The sequence below is a fragment of the Panulirus ornatus genome, chromosome 65 (genome assembly GCF_036320965.1).
Source record: "Panulirus ornatus isolate Po-2019 chromosome 65, ASM3632096v1, whole genome shotgun sequence".
NCBI lineage: Eukaryota > Metazoa > Arthropoda > Malacostraca > Decapoda > Palinuridae > Panulirus > Panulirus ornatus.
The window spans coordinates 7,925,332-7,941,454 of record NC_092288.1 but is presented as its reverse complement, the minus strand read 5'-3'; the positions used below and the strand labels follow the sequence as shown (position 1 = coordinate 7,941,454).

At 36.4% G+C, this 16,123-nt stretch overlaps 1 protein-coding gene across 6 annotated transcripts in view; it reads left to right on the top strand.

Moving 5' to 3' along the window:
- The window catches only part of LOC139746512 (uncharacterized), a 294,662-nt gene that overhangs the window by 140,769 nt on the left and 137,770 nt on the right, over positions 1-16,123 (top strand). The gene's annotated exons all lie outside the window — the stretch shown is intronic.

Here is a 16,123-nt window from a genome sequence, read left to right as displayed (position 1 = left end):
TACTGTGTTAGCCAGCCAACCTCTTCATACATCTTCAGCAACACAAGTGAAATGTTTCATCTGCATTTACTGTATTATTTTTTCATAATTTACAGGAACAAGTATTTATTTGGGCTGATACCCTTTTGGACTTTTATATATGCTCTGTATTCACAGGAATATCTATAAAACTTGTCTTGAGTGTTCAGATGTGTTGAGTAAAATGAATAAGTACTTTACAGTAAACCGAAAGATGGTGAAGCGAAACTGGTTGTAGCCACTTACCACTGTTTACTCATCATTTCTGAAGCTGTAAACTCTAGATTCCTTGTCTTTAGAGCGAGATTAGTGAACACTGAATGATGATTTTCCTCATACGCCACTTACCTTCTGCAGCAGTCCCCAGACTTTTGTTCAAGAGCATGCTAATGCACTGATGCAATAGAGTTGCATTTATTCTACAATTTTTTCTCTTGTTTTGGAGATTAAAAGAAATTCCAAGTATTGTATTGATATCACCTCCTTTGAGACATTTAGTTAGATCCTAATGAAAATATCATCTTTGATCATGGACATTAGAAGTACTTGTTTGGATATTTTGTTTGTATGGTAAGAGAAGGTACTTTCCACCCATTTCAGTAACTATAAAAAGGTATGCAAATATCTTGATTTGAAATGGATACTAAATGGTATGGAGAGAGTATTAGTAGCATCATGATTACTTCAAGATTAAAGATTATGAAATATTGAAGCTACAGTTTTAGTGAATGATAGAATGCACTTGTGAATCCTTAGAAGTTGATGTATGTCATTGATGTTTCCTCCATCATTTCATGGTTATAAGAGTTTTTTATTGAAATTTGCCCCTAATTTTTAGATATTTTTGTATATAGCCAGCAAAAAAGTTGTTCTTTTCATATGAACCTTCATTAGTCATGTGTGTGATCCAGCTTATACATAACCTAATCTTTATTGTTGTTTGCTAATGGTAATCATATTACATATATCTACTATCTTCTCTTTTGCTGTCACCTCTTGAGTTGTCCTCCTACATCTGTTGTGATATTGCTTCCCTTTCTTTGTCTTTTGGATAATATTTTCACCATCATTCTCATGTTTTTATGTGGAAACCAACCACATGAGTGTTGGCTATTATGAAAGCTTTATCCTTTTTCTTGCAGCAAAGCTGTGGATTGTTTTTCATTCTTTTGTCTTTCCCTCTTTCTATAGTTCTTTAACTTTTTGTCTTCAGAAGTTGTTTACAAAATCTAATAGTGCTCAGATTAATTCCTGTTGTATTTTTCTTTCTTTATACTAACTATTTTACCAGTACCTTGACATATCTATGGTTCAGGGATATACATACCTATGACTTGTCAACTGCTATGAAATCAAAAAATCTTTAGATGATTAGAACAAACTGACTAAAACTTTCTTCTACCCTGTGTAAAAGGTACATTGTATACATGAAAAGTGATACATCTTTTCCTCAACATGCACAAGCCCATTATGCATGTTTTGCTCATGCACACTTTATTTATAAAGTTGACACCAATTTCAAAAAAAGCAGGATGTGTTTCATTCATGTGTGGTAGGTGCCATGACAGTTGGGGCACACTGCCCTAGCCATCCCATGACTAAGGCCCAGGAGAAATCTCAGGTGCCGTTGCTGTTTTTCTTTTTACGTCCCTTTATTATCCCCTTCCTTAACCCCCTCCCTCCTTTCAGACCCAATATTTTCTTTCTTTCAAGATATTTCGATCGGTTATCCTTGTTTTCATCTTTTTTTTCCTGGAATACATCCAAGGTGTACAGGAAGAGTCAGAACAACTGAAATCAAGATGTATTTTCTGTAATTTCACATATTTGTAATCATGAAAATGAGTGTATGGCAAAGTCTTATTGAAAATGAAGTAACATCCTCTGTGAATATTTCAAGCCAGTGAAATACAGTGACATGGAAATTTACAGTTGTATTTCTTGGAAAGTTACTCCCCTTACTTCATATGGAGTTCATAAAATCTTATTTGTGATGGTAAGATTCAAATGTGGTTAACCCTAACATGAAAATGATACATATAAGGCATTCGTAGTTAGTGATCAAGGAGCAACAAAGTTTTGATTTATTGCTACATTGTGGAAAAATGTTATCCATTTTAAAGTTATATTTATCATGTTACTACTATTTATGAAATGAATTAATTATCATGTTACTACTTACATAGATTAGTAGTATACTTTTCCTGTATTATTACATTCCAAAAGATGGAACAGAGGAAGGATGCAAGTGAGAATTATTCTTTTAACAGAGGAAGGAACCAAAGGAAGATTATTCTTTTAATTCTAAGTCATCTGTTCTTTCGTCTAAGGTGAGAGATGTTGAATCACAAAGCCTTGTTTTCAGTAATAAGAAATGTATTATCAAAATAATAAATATAAGAAAAGATATATAGCACTTTTTAACTAAGTCAAAATTTGCAATATTTTCACCATTTTTCCACTGCAGCAAGTCACTTATTTTAATTTAGTTAAGATCCATGCACCCTGCTCACAGTATTACTTTCCAAAAGAAGGAACAGAGAAAGGAGCCAAGTAAAGATGTTTCCTGTAAGGCGCAGTCATATGAAAAAATAAAAAAGACTAAATGAATGTCAGGCATTAGATGGTGGTGGTGGTGGGGGTTCATGGACCATGGGGTAAAAGGAGGAGGATTGAGCTGACAAAACACCGGGGCCAGGATCCATGGGATCCCTGCTTGCCTAGTCCTCAATGACTGTTTGCTATACATATAATGCGAACAAAGCCTCCTTTTCAGTAATAAGAAAATATAGTATCAGATTGATGAACACATGGAAGGAAAGAAATGAGACAAAACTTTTAGCTCAATCGAAAATGTGCAGCATAGATTTTTTTCTATCGTAGCAGATGCTTTAGTTTAACTTTCATTTTTCTTCATTTGCAAGAGTGATGCATACATAATGACTGTAAGTAAACACTCTGTATGTTGAACAGAGTTTCTTTAGTTGTTACCAGACTCTTCCTGCTCAAAGTTACATAGCTTTAGGCTGCAGGAGTCTTGAAAGATTCTGGGTAACATTAGTACTCTTTCATAGAAATTGGTCATGGAGTAATTATAAGTAAATGAGATCCTTCAAGTAAGATCATTAGGATATTATCATTTTATCCCTGGGGATAAGGGAGAAAGAATACTTCCCACGTATTCCCTGCGTGTCTTAGAAGGCGACTAAAAGGGGAGGGAGCAGGGGGCTGGAAATCCTCCCCTCTCGTTTTTAATTTTCCAAAAGAAGGAACAAAGAAGGGGGCCAAGTGATGGTTTTCCTCAAAGGCTCAGTCCTCCTCTCTTAATGCTGCCTCGCTGGTGCAGGAAATGGCAAATAGTATGAAAAAAAATCATTGAATGAAAATTCCCCATCTCATCATAGTTACATCATTGACCCTAATTTGGGATTTTTTCTTCTAAATAGTAATAACCTTGTTGTATTACTGAAAGAATTCTCTTCTATATATGTAAAGTATCAATTAATTGTCAATATGTAGGCATCTCATTAGCAGGTCTTTAGCTGTGTCATTGCAGCTGGTAAGTGTAGGGTCTCTCGTCTTTTTTCCATTCACTGCAGCTGGTACACACATGGATCCTGCATTGTTAAATTCCCACATTAGATGTTTTGTCCAAATATTTATGGTGATTGTTGGCCTATGACAATCTCCCATGTATTGCCATACAGCAGTCACTTATCTTCTTTTACTATGGGGTTGTAGCCCTAAATAAGAAAACTTTACTCATGATAAACATTACCTTAAACAATAACACCATAACAGATATTCATCCAAAATATATACTGATAACCATACAATGTGTTATGTGTTAACACAAAATAATGTATTGTAGTGCATAATAGAAAAAAGAACTCCGTTGATGACGAAACACATCAGTATACTTGTGCATAATAGAAGAAAGAACTCCGTTGATAATAAAACACATCAGTATACTTGTGCATATGGCAGTGCTACCCTGTTACCGACACCCACACTTTATAAATGTGTAGTAGATGTTTGAACAAATGCTCTCAGATGAGTCATGTTTTTCTGTAATCAAGATAGAATATACTATTTGTCAGGCAGTATGGTAGTCCTTTCTATTTTGAACAACCCTTCCCCTGGCATTACACAGAGAGCAGGTGTTAGGCCTTAAGCCTGCCAGTGAAGTGGTTAATACTCAATTAAAATTTAAGTTGAATAAAGTTGTTAGCCTCAACAGAAAAACACTGAGTATGTAACAAATTTTGATAAAGTAGATATTTCCTTTCTCATTCATTCTTTTCATCTCTATGCATATTGATTTGGTGCTCCAATATTTTGAGACTGAGAAGGAGGCTTTGTTGGTATGTGTATGTGGAAAGTATGTGCTGTACTAGAAATCTCCATTCTAAGATACTAAATGTCAGGAAGCACAGTCCAAAAGAAGCTAAGTTCTCGTGTCCCAAATTCTTTCAAGAAACATAGATATATGAATTATTAACATGTGTAATGGAAACCTACCTTTTTCTTCAAGTCTAAAGGCATTCTTAGAGTTGCAAACACTCTCTGAATCAAGGGGAAGTAACTTTAGGGTCACTTAGCATCACCTAATTACCTCCTGGTCGGAAATGGGGCCTGCATGAGTTAGGAGCTACTCTTCTCCCCACACTCATGATGCTCAATGATTTTCAGCTGTGCTGAGGTGTTTCCTGGATCTCTTAGCACATGCTCTACAGGAAGCACTCTTATCTGCCCTGATTTGATACAGAACAATAGGTCTTTGTACCATAAAAGAAAAAACATTGCAGTTACATAACACAGCACTAAGTGTGTTTGTGTGTTGACCAAGTGTGCCCCCACTACTAGCTAGACCACTTGATAATCAGCAAGCTGCTGTGTCATTTGATTACTGTGTGGGCATTGGCAACTCAAGGGTGGGACATTTTGATAACTGTTTCCATCCTTATATGTTGAAGCTTTGGAACAGTACCTTTCCCAGTAACTATGACCTAGCACATTTTAAATGACAGGTTTTTCACCTCCTCCAAGATTCTGAAATACTCTCCCTTGTCTCTAATTCATAAATACTCTCCCTTGTCTCTTATTCATAAATACTCTCCTTTGTCTCTTCTTTTTCCTTTTCATAATCCTATCTATATCTCAATTAAGGCCCAGCCTTGATGTAAAAAAAATGGGTGCTTATTTCATACTATGACCCAGCTATGTCTTATTTCTTGATATTTTTTTCCTTAAATCATCCTTAAGGTGTAAAGAAAAAAAAAGGTGATATTGTGCCATTGACTTAATGTAAATTAGTTTAAAATTTTGTGTGTGTGTACTGAGAGAACATTTAATGTTAGATGAAATGCATTTAGGTACACTGAGATCAGAAACTTATGGATTATTCCAGTACATCCCAAACTCAGTGCTATGGTTCCTTAACTTACCGAACTGGATTTGCAATGTAATAAACTTTTAAGAAAATTTCCATTAAATCCCAAACTTAGCACTGTGAGATCCGAAGGGTCCATTAAAGGCTGAACTGTGATACATTGAAGGACATATTAAAGCAGTACATATGAAATTAGTATTAATGTTAGTATCAGGTAATAAGCATAGATGTAGAGTGACCTTAGTACCGGAAGAGGGTCTTTGCAAACAATATGTTATATTATGAAAAATTAAGCCTAGACTGTAGATAGGTAGATATGACTTCATATTCAATATTGTTTTTTGTACTTTTTGTTGAATTTGCCATCAATATTCAAGTTATTGGATACATGGTTATTTTCAAGGGGTTGATTAATTGAAACCATAATGGATTTTGTATGCAGACACAAGAAAAAGAAAACTTTTGTGGAAAGCAACATAGTTATTAGTAAATACAAATGATCATTTTCTTGTTTTTATATCCTTTTTCTTTATAGTACCCTTTATGATGTTTAATGTTTAGATAGGTTTTCCTTTCTTATATGCTTTTCTTCATATTGCCTTTTATGGTGTTAACAGTTAGAGTTATTGCACTCCTTTGTTATCTAAGATTTTGAATACTTTGTATATCATCACATTCATGTATTGCTGTGCTCAAGTTTAGATCCTGTATTTGACTTTACACTATTAAACTTAGAATGTTGCTTGAACCAAGAGATTTCTGATTTTGTTGAAGAGAGAATGTTATCATCTTAATGCAAGTTTAAATGGGTGGAGCTAGGGAAATGAGAATGAGTTTTTCCAGTCAGGTGAATATGAAGCAGTGAAAGTGGTAACAAAGTAAAGTGTGTTAAGATAACTGAAGTTAGCAGTGATGGATGAAGTAATATCAGATTATAAGGACATAGAATGAACCATCTGACATGGAACACTGAGCAGTGACACTCAAGAAAATAAGCAAAGAAGTCAGGATAAGCTTATTGAACTCTCATCTAAATGAAGGTATTACCTAATGGAGATTTAGTTAGGGCATTGCCTTTGGAGAGTAGAGAATATATCAAACATTTAAACCATCAGCACAACAATTGCTGACATTCAAGTCTGGCTGCAAAGGCTTTCAAATAGTGATGGCTATTTGCATATGATAATCAGTTGTTAACCACCAAAGCCTACGTGGTTGGTCATCCACCTCAGCTGCTGCTGCTTTTGCTGCTGCTTCTGTTGCTGTTATTACTGCTGCTGCTGCTGCTACTACTGCTGTAGCTATTGCTCTTGCTGCTTGACTCTCTCTCTCTCTCTCTCTCTCTCTCTCTCTCTCTCTCTCTCTCTCTCTCTCTCTCTCTCTCTCTCTCTCTCTCTCTCTCTTTTACGTTTATTATTAGCACTGAGAAAAGCTCCTCTCATATCAGTGATCCATTGGTGGTGGCGGAGCAGAAATGGATGGGGCAGCAAAAATAACAATAAACGTGTAATAAGCCAAGCGTGTGCAATGGGTCAAATTTAGATGTATGTAACTTTTCTTGGTATCCCCCTTTAATCAAACCTTTAAAGTTAATCATTCATAAGCAAAATTCGAATGTCATTCTAAGTGGTCTGGCCTCCACCGCATTTGGGCTGGCACCAGAGTTGGCCGCTGGTGTATTATCGTCTTATCTAGTTGTTATATACAGCACTTTCATGTCTGTCTTTTATGTTTGTTACCTTCAGAATTCCTTTTGTGGCCATCTGAACGAAAAATAAGGACTTATCATCACTATGAGCCAATCTTTTTGGCATTCATGGTTTATTGTACCATTGTTTGTAGTAAGTGATTTGCATCCATTGTGGCACTGTTTGCACAAATACTTATCATTTCCATTTCCACCATAATATTTTTGTTACTTTGTTCTATTCATTCTGTGTACTACTAGTGTTCTCTGGCTGTTTATTTCTAATTACTCCAACCCCCCCCCCCCCCCCCCCCCCCCCCCCCACACACACACACACACACACACACACACACACACACACACACACACACACACTTAGTAGCTCCCACTGAGGAGCTTTGCACTTACAGCATTTGGGAAGTAGAGTACAGGTTGGGAAAATGGAACATAAGCTCCCATAGTTTTGGTGTGTGATAATGTTCTTGCCTTTTAGAACCATATCTGATAGTTTTCCAATGATAAATCTGGCAAAATTCATATCACTTCATATCCCACCCAGTGTTGGTTGTCTTATAAGCAAGAACACATTGCATTGAGTGGTTGCCCTTGCCTTGGTTTGTTTTGCCTTAAAATTGATTGTTGCTATTTCATTTTATCTGCAGTGTTAAAGGTATTCAGGATTGAATTAGGCATAAAGTCATCACTTTGGATTTGATATAAGAGGTACTTAAGAAAATTTTTGTTCAGAAGATAACCTTTCTTATATTCTGGGTTTAGATTATTTGTATAATAATTACATGAAAAAGACAGACAACAAGAGGCCTTATTGCACCATGACTGGGTTGTCTGTTGAAGAAAAAAAGGAGTTTAACTTGACAAGATGTAACTCTGCTCAGCAGTTTTTTAAGCTGTCACCAGCTCCCCACTGCTGCACTTTACATTATCCTTCTACTGTTCCTGTTGTCGCTGTCATTTATACAGTTTATTTCTGGTGTTTTTCTCAGAGTATGCCTTGTTGCAAAGCTTCATATCATGACTGTTCCTCATCATTCAAAGTGTTACAATGTATTTTTTTGATAGAGAAATGGAGGGTTGAGAGATCTGCATATGAAGCATAATTGGGAAAATATAATGAAGCTTGGATGTTAGTGGAAGGGAGAGAGTTTGAAACTGTGAATTAGGAGTACATTAACCCATCATATGTTTATCTGTTATTATTACTCCATTCTTACTCTAATAGGGTGGATAAGGTACACCCTTTCAATTCTTGCATTTAAATCTTTGTACATAAGAGTCTACATTTATTTACAGTTCATCACTAAAACATGAAAATTGCAATGAATTATATGCAACAAATAAATTTTTAGATGTGCATAAAATCATACCCAGAATTATGCATCCAAATGTAACATTTCCTTATTCTATGAATTTTACATGTTTCTTACACTTTCATTCATTTATTAATATCAGTATTTATGTCCCTACCTTTTCCCTCAACAGTTTATAGCATTTATAATGGCCCTGAACCTGCTCACTACCATATAATGTGTGACTCAACAGGACTTTACCATCTTGTAATACATTTATCAAACGATAATATAGAATTTATGTGGAGAATATTTCAGTCATTTTGCAAAGCTTGGAACAATCATTGACCCAGATGCTCATCATACCTTGTGTTATATTGTCCTGCTAGCTGAAACCAACATCATGAAATGTAATGCTTCTTTTTCTTATTTGTCAGTTGTTCATTTTTCAAACAGCTACTTTCTTAGTATTTTTAGTAGGAATTGTGTTCTTCCCATTTTCTTTAATGGTCATGAGGCATTTACTCTGTTCAAAATAAGCAGTGCTTCCTTGTTTCCTCTGGCCATCTACTTGTCTGATTTTTACCAGTTTGTCTTTTTCTCTCTCCCTAGAAATGACTATTTTTACCTTTTGTGCAGTATGGGGAGGGATTTCTACATCTCTGTGGCACTTTCTCCCATACTTTTTAAACTTTCTGATGATATAAGCATTTACAGTGTCATTCCATGGCTTGTTTCATCCACTGCCATTACACTTTCTGACATTGACATGTTTTTGAAAAAGTTTTTGCCTAGTTTCTGGTTGTGCTTACAGATGTTTCAGTTTGCTATAGGGAGCTTTATAGAGAGAAAAAGGGGCATGCCACTCACATATGATTGATTGTATTTTTCAAAAAACCTAAAAAACATCTCTACCCCTAATCGAAACTTTTACTGAATCACGTAATTCAGTGGGTGAAATAGAAGAGACCTATTGCCCCTCCATCCCCCTAATGCTACCCCAACTCATTCCATCACTGTCTCAAGCTTTCATCAACATTTCTGGTGTGTTTTCATTAATTATTGTCCAAATCCATAAATGTAAATTCATAGGGTAAGTTGTAAGTGCATTCCATGTTTAGAATTTAGAAATGGAAAAATAGCACTCAGGAACATAACTTTCTTATATGATGTTTTAATTGCACATATAATGAGAGATCATTTAATGACAATTTTTTCAGGAAAATTATTAAGTAGGGGTTATATTTATGCTGTAGCTTATACTAAATGATATTTATGTATATGCAGTGGATAATAATGTAATTGATCTTCAGTCAATCACCCAATGGTTCATCATCAACTACTAACTGTTACTTTGTATAATCAACAGCCCCTTCCTATCTTAACACATTTTTGAAAGCATGCTGCCCACCTGCTTGCACATATGGCTTGTTTCAGGGTTGCAGCTGGCCACTCACACCACCCTCATTTGCATATCACCTTACATGTTTAATACAATTCATATCTCAGTGGAATTCAGGAGGCCTACTGCGTGTTCAGGAAGCACAAGCAAGTATCCGAGGAAATGTGATGCCTAAAAAGACAAAAAGTTTAAGCTCTTGACTGATTTAACAAGGGCAGAGTGTGAAGTCTATGACTGAGCACTGTGGTGTTAGACTGACTACAGTGAATGATCAGAAGAGATTCATATAAGTTGCTGCTATTATATATGCATCTTTTCCAGCCAATATCAACAGGCCTAAAAGTGTTACATCTGAATCTACAGTGTTGGACTGCTTTAAGTTTGCATCATTTCAAGGTATTACACTGACACAAAAGCTTGTTTGTGGAAAAGCCATGTATGTATATTTACCAATGGAAGGTGTGTTTTAACATCAGTGAAGCTGACCTTTCCAAAATGAAGAACTATTGTGCCATACATCAGAAAGATAGTTCAGAAATTATCATAACCACCATGGTATCTACTGTGCAGCAGTTCATGCATAGAGAGGCAGCAAGTGCAGACACAGAATGCTGCAAAATTTGGAATGGGGATTATGGACCTCATTAGCAATGACTCTCCTCATCTAATTTCTAATGCCAGTGGGTATTGTTTTAAAAAATGTTGTTATTAAAGACATTTATGATGAATGAAGTAAAATAATCAGCAGGCTACAAGCAGGCCACCTGAATGTGTGCATTTTATGTGCTGAAGCCAAGGGCTTTTCAAGAACTTTGAAATGCTATTCAATAGAATCCTGGGCTCTGAATTATTTGATGATTGCTATAATATCTCATATTCATTAGTAGCATCATATCAAAGCACTTCAAAAATGAATGCAGAAATAAACGTACACCAAGTAATGAGTATGATAATCTTGTGAAGTTTCACTGCAAGAGACAGAAAACTACTGATGAAAATGTTAAATGTATATATAAGGAGAACTGAATGCTGTTGCCATGTGTTCACAAAAAAGAAAAAACATGAATAAATAAATCAGAGTTCAGAAGCACTTCATGAACTAAACAAGGGAATGCAGAAATAAACGTACACCAAGTAATGAGTATGATAATCTTGTGAAGTTTCACTGCAAGAGACAGAAAACTATTGATGAAAATGTTAAGTGCATATATAAGAAGGAGAATTGAATACTGTTGCCATGTGTTCACAAAAAAGAAAAAAATATGAGTAAATAAATCAGAGTTCAGAAGTACTTGATGAACTAAACAAGGGAATGGATCTTATATTACCAGAAAAGGCTGAAAGAATTGGAATTTGATTGCTTAGAAAGAAGAGAAAGATTTATGATAATTAATGTTTGGCAACAAAACATTTACCTTTACATTTACATCTTTTCACACTTTATAAGTGTTGAAAGAGTTGTTAAAGGATATGTTGTAGAATATCTGGAGTAACTACATTAATGAAGGCCATCATGGATTTGTACCAGGTAAAAGTACATAAACCCAGTTATTGGGTCATTAGAGTGATGTATATGAAAGTTTAGTGTAAGAAAGAATGGATACTGTTTTTCTTGGTTTTGCAAAAGCATTAGACAAAGTAAATCACAGATGTCTTCGAGAGAAAGTAACTAAACAAAACAGTAAGAAAAATGGAGATCAATCAAAAAAAAGTACAGTATTAGCTAATGGGGCATTGTCTGAGGAAAATGCTCATCTGTGGCTTACAGCACAAGGAATGTTGTTAGCCTCATTACTCTCTAATGATGATAGACATCAATACAGTAAAAGAAAGCAGTCAGGATATTCACTGATGACACGAAATTAAGCAGAGTGATTGTATCAGAAACCGATTAAAAGATGCAAAAAGAAATTAATCAGCAAATGGGTAGAGTGAAAACTGATGTAATTTAACAAAGATAAGTTTGACGGTATAAGTTGCGGAACAAGTGAGAAGACATCGATGACACCACATAAAGGCTCAGCAGAGAAAAATTATAGAAAGTGTCACCATAAATGAGAAACTAGAATTCAGAGAACCTATTGAGAAGATAACAGTATTAAGCCAAGTAATGACTGTTGTGATTTTGAGAACTTTGACTACAAAAACAAAACAATTTATGAAAATAATTGATGTATACATAAAATAATGTGATTCTGATGTGTCATATGATTACCAAGGAAACAAATTGAAATAAACAAATTAAAGAAAATTCAGAAGCATTTTACAGCCAAAATTTAAGGGTTGATTACATGAAATACCATGAAAGACTGAAATAATTGGAATTATAAAGCTTAAAAAGAAGAGAGAGATAAATGACAAACCTATGCATGTCAGTAAAGTGAAGGTTTAACCCTTTAGCAGGTGGGTATCCTGCAAGGGATAAGGGATACTTGGTTCACTTTGTCTTAAAAGGTGAAAATGAAGGGTCTTGCCTGCTAAAGGTATGAGGAGAATGCATTGAAGCTGGAAACCTCTTTACAAGGAGGATACAGCATTATTAATCTTCAAAGATACCAAAGAACATACCAAAAATAAATAAAAAAAAATGTATATGAGCTTAGCCAAGAAACTAGAAAGACTATTCCGTATACCACCAGAGGAGAATTAGGTTAAAAAGGATAGAGCACTCACAGAAACATTTAAAAGATTTGATGTGGTTGAAATCAGGCCTAGATGAACCCAGAGTAATTAATTATTAATGGAGGTGGCAGTAGAAAGGAATAGTTTGTATTTATCAAGTCAAGTGTGCTGTGAGCATCAAGCATTAGCCTGGCTGTTTTGGCAAAAATCTTGTCATAGGAGCTCTCTCTCATCTCTCTCTCTGTCTATCTCTATCTCTCTATCTATCTTATCTATCTTTCTCTATTTGTCTATCTCTCGCTTGAGTTTTTCTTAAGGTGTACTTAAGGTGTTTAGCATAGGTTCTGCATGTGTCACTCTGCTCTGAATCCCTTGCATTGGCCTTTATAACAAAATAGATAGAAAAGAAAATTTAGTTTACTTAATATGCTTGTGCATTAAATGAGAACACCAATTGGTAGCATGGTGTATGAATTTAGAAGATAACTGGTGAAATTTATGTGTGAGACAAAAAAGAAAGGGAATAGATGAAAAAATTATATATTTATACATACATATGTATAATTAGTAAGGTGTTTCCAGCTTTCTACCATGTTGAAATTGCTGTCAAATTTTGCCATGTACTAGTGTTCTGGCTTTGGGAACATCAGGCATTTATTTTGAACTTTACCATCATGTGGATAGTCAAGATAAGCAACAGGCAATGTTCTTGTCTGTGTTTGTGTGAAACATTGTCACTTGATGTTTACTTTAGACTTTTAGTATATATATCTATATACTGTCTCTTGAGACATCAGTTGATTATTCTGAGCATACTGTCATCATTTAGGTGCATATTTTACTAAGAATACCAGTGTACCCAGTGACCTCCAATGGGATATGATAATGCTTATACTGCACTTAGGTCAGTGGAACCTGAACTCAGATGATGTTGATGACCCCATAGGTTCACACTGAAGAAAATTATCTGCATTCAGTGAAATGAGAATTAGAAGTAAACCAAAGAGGGAGTGATTTTAAATGAGATTAGCAAAACGTTCTGTCCTAATTTACTGTTTCATTTAGATTTCACTGTGAGGTGCTTCTCCCTTGAGGGAGTCTCAGTTGGGAACAGGCATCAGAGATATAGATAGATGAAGTATCTTTCCCTAATTTTGGAAATAGATAAACACATCAGGAAATAGAAGGAAAATTGACAAGCATCGCCTGGTTCGTTTTGGTCATACTTCTTTGGTTGTCAGCCCTCTACTTTTGCAGTTTTTCTCATACTATATTTAACAATATTCATGCTGGTTTTAGTGTGGGCCTACTGAGTTTATATTGCATTTATGTTATTCAGTAATCTAAAGAGGTAAAGCAGTTTTATATATATATCTTGTGGAGGCAAAGGTGAAGATTTGTAGAGGTTTTCAGACAAGAAGAGAGAATATTGGGGTGAAGAGAGTGCTGAGAGTAAGTGAGCTTAGAAAGGAGACTTGTGTGAGGAAGTACCAGGTGAGATTGAGTGCAGAATGGAAAAAGGTGAGAGTAAATGACATAAGGGGAATGGTGGAGGAATGGGATGTATTTAGGGAGGTAGGGATGGCTTAAGTAAGAGATGCCTGTGGCATGAGAAAGGTGGAAGATGGGCAGATTAGAAAGGATAGTGAGTGGTGGGTTGAAGAAGTATGATTGTTAGTGAAAGAGAAGAGAAAGGCATTTGGACAATTTTTGCAGGGAAATAGTGCAAATGACTGGGAGACGTATAAAAGAAAATAGGCAAGAGGTCAAGAGAAAGATGCAGTAGGTTAAAAAGAGGGCAAATGAGAGTTGGGGCGAGAGAGAGTATCATTAAATTTTAGGGAGAATAAGAAGATATTTTGGAAGGAGATAGATATAGTGCGTAAGACTAGAGAACAAATGGGAACATCGGTGAAGGGGGCTAATGGGGAGGTGATAACAAGTAGAGGTGAATTAAGGAGATGGAGTGAGTATTTTGAAGGTTTGTTGAATGTTATTGATGATAGAGTGGCAGATATAGGGTGTTTTGGTCGAGGTGGTGTGTGAAGTGAGAGGGTCAGGGAGAATGGTTTGGTAAACAGAGAAGAGGTAGTGAAAGCTTTGCGGAAGATGAAAGCCAGCAAGGCTGGGGGTGACTGTGTTGTTGACTGGTTGATGAGGATATTCAGTGTACGTACGGTTCATGTGAAGTGCATGAGGATTGACAGAATGCATGCATAGTGCCTTTGTAGAAAGGCAAAGGGGATAAAGGTGAGTGTTCAAATTACAGAGGTATAAGTTTGTTGAGTATTCCTGGGAAATTATATGGGAGGGTATTGATTGAGAGGGTAAAGGCATGTACAGATCATCAGATTGGAGAAGAGCAGTGTGGTTTCAGAAGTCGTAGAGGATGTGTGGATCAGGTGTTTGCTTTGAAGAATGTATGTGAGAAATACTTAGAAAAACAAATGGATTTGTATGTAGTATTTATGGATCTGGAGAACAGATATGATAGAGTTAATAGAGATGCTCTGTGGAAGGTATTACGAGTAGGAAGAGAGGAAAGTGATTGGTTCCCAGTGAATGTCGGTTTGCGGCTGGGGTGCATGATGTCTCCATGGTTTGATTTGTTTATGGATGAGGTGGTTAGGGAGGTGAATGCAAGAGTTTTGGAGAGAGGGATAAGTATGCAGTCTGTTGTGGATGAGAAAGCTTGGGAAGTCAGTTGTTGCTCGCTGATGATACAGTGCTGGTAGCTGATTCGGGTGAGAAACTGCAGGAGCTGGTGACTAAGTTTGGTAAAGTGTGTGAAAGAAGAAAGCTGAGAGTAAATGTGAATAAGAGCAAGGTTATTAGGTACAGTAGGGTTGAGGGACAAGTCAGTTGGGAGGTAAGTTTGAATGGAGAGAAACTGGAGGAAGTGAAGTGTTTTAGATATCTGAGAGTGGATTTAGCAGCAGATGGAACCATGGAAGCAGAAGTGAGTCACAGGGTGGGGGAGGGGGTGAAAGTTCTGGGATTGTTGGAGAATGTGTAGAAGGTGAGAACGTTATCTTTGAGAGCAGAAATGGGTATGTTTGAAGGAATAGTGTTTCCAACAATGTTATATGGTTGTGAGGCATGGGCTATAGACAGGGTTGTACAGAGGAGGGTGGGTGTGTTGGAAATGAAATGTTTGAGGACAATATGTGGTGTGAGATGGTTTGATCGAGTAAGTAATGAAAGGGTAAGAGAGATGTGTGGTAATAAAAAGAGTGCGGTTGATAGAGCAGAAGAGGGTGTATTGAAATGTTTTGGTCCTATAGAGAGAATGAGTGAGGAAAGATTGACAAAGAGGATATATGTGTCAGTGGTGGAGGGAACGAGGGGAAGTGGGAGACCAAATTGGAGGTGGTAGGATGGAGTGGAAAAGATTTTGAGCGATTGGGGCCTGAACATGCAGGAGGGTGAAAGGAATGCATGGAAGAGAGTGAATTGGAACAATGTGGTATACCGGGGTCAACATGCTGTCAGTGGATTGAATCGGCATGTGAAGCGTCTGGGGTAAACCATGGAAAGTTTTGTGGGTCCTCGATGTGGAAAGGGAGCTGTGGTTTTGATGCATTACACATGAGAGGTAGAGACTGAGTGTGAACGAATGTGGCCTTTGTTGTCTTTTCTAGTGCTACTTCATGCGGGCGCAGGGGGAGGGGGCGCTGTTTCAGGTGTGGCAGGGA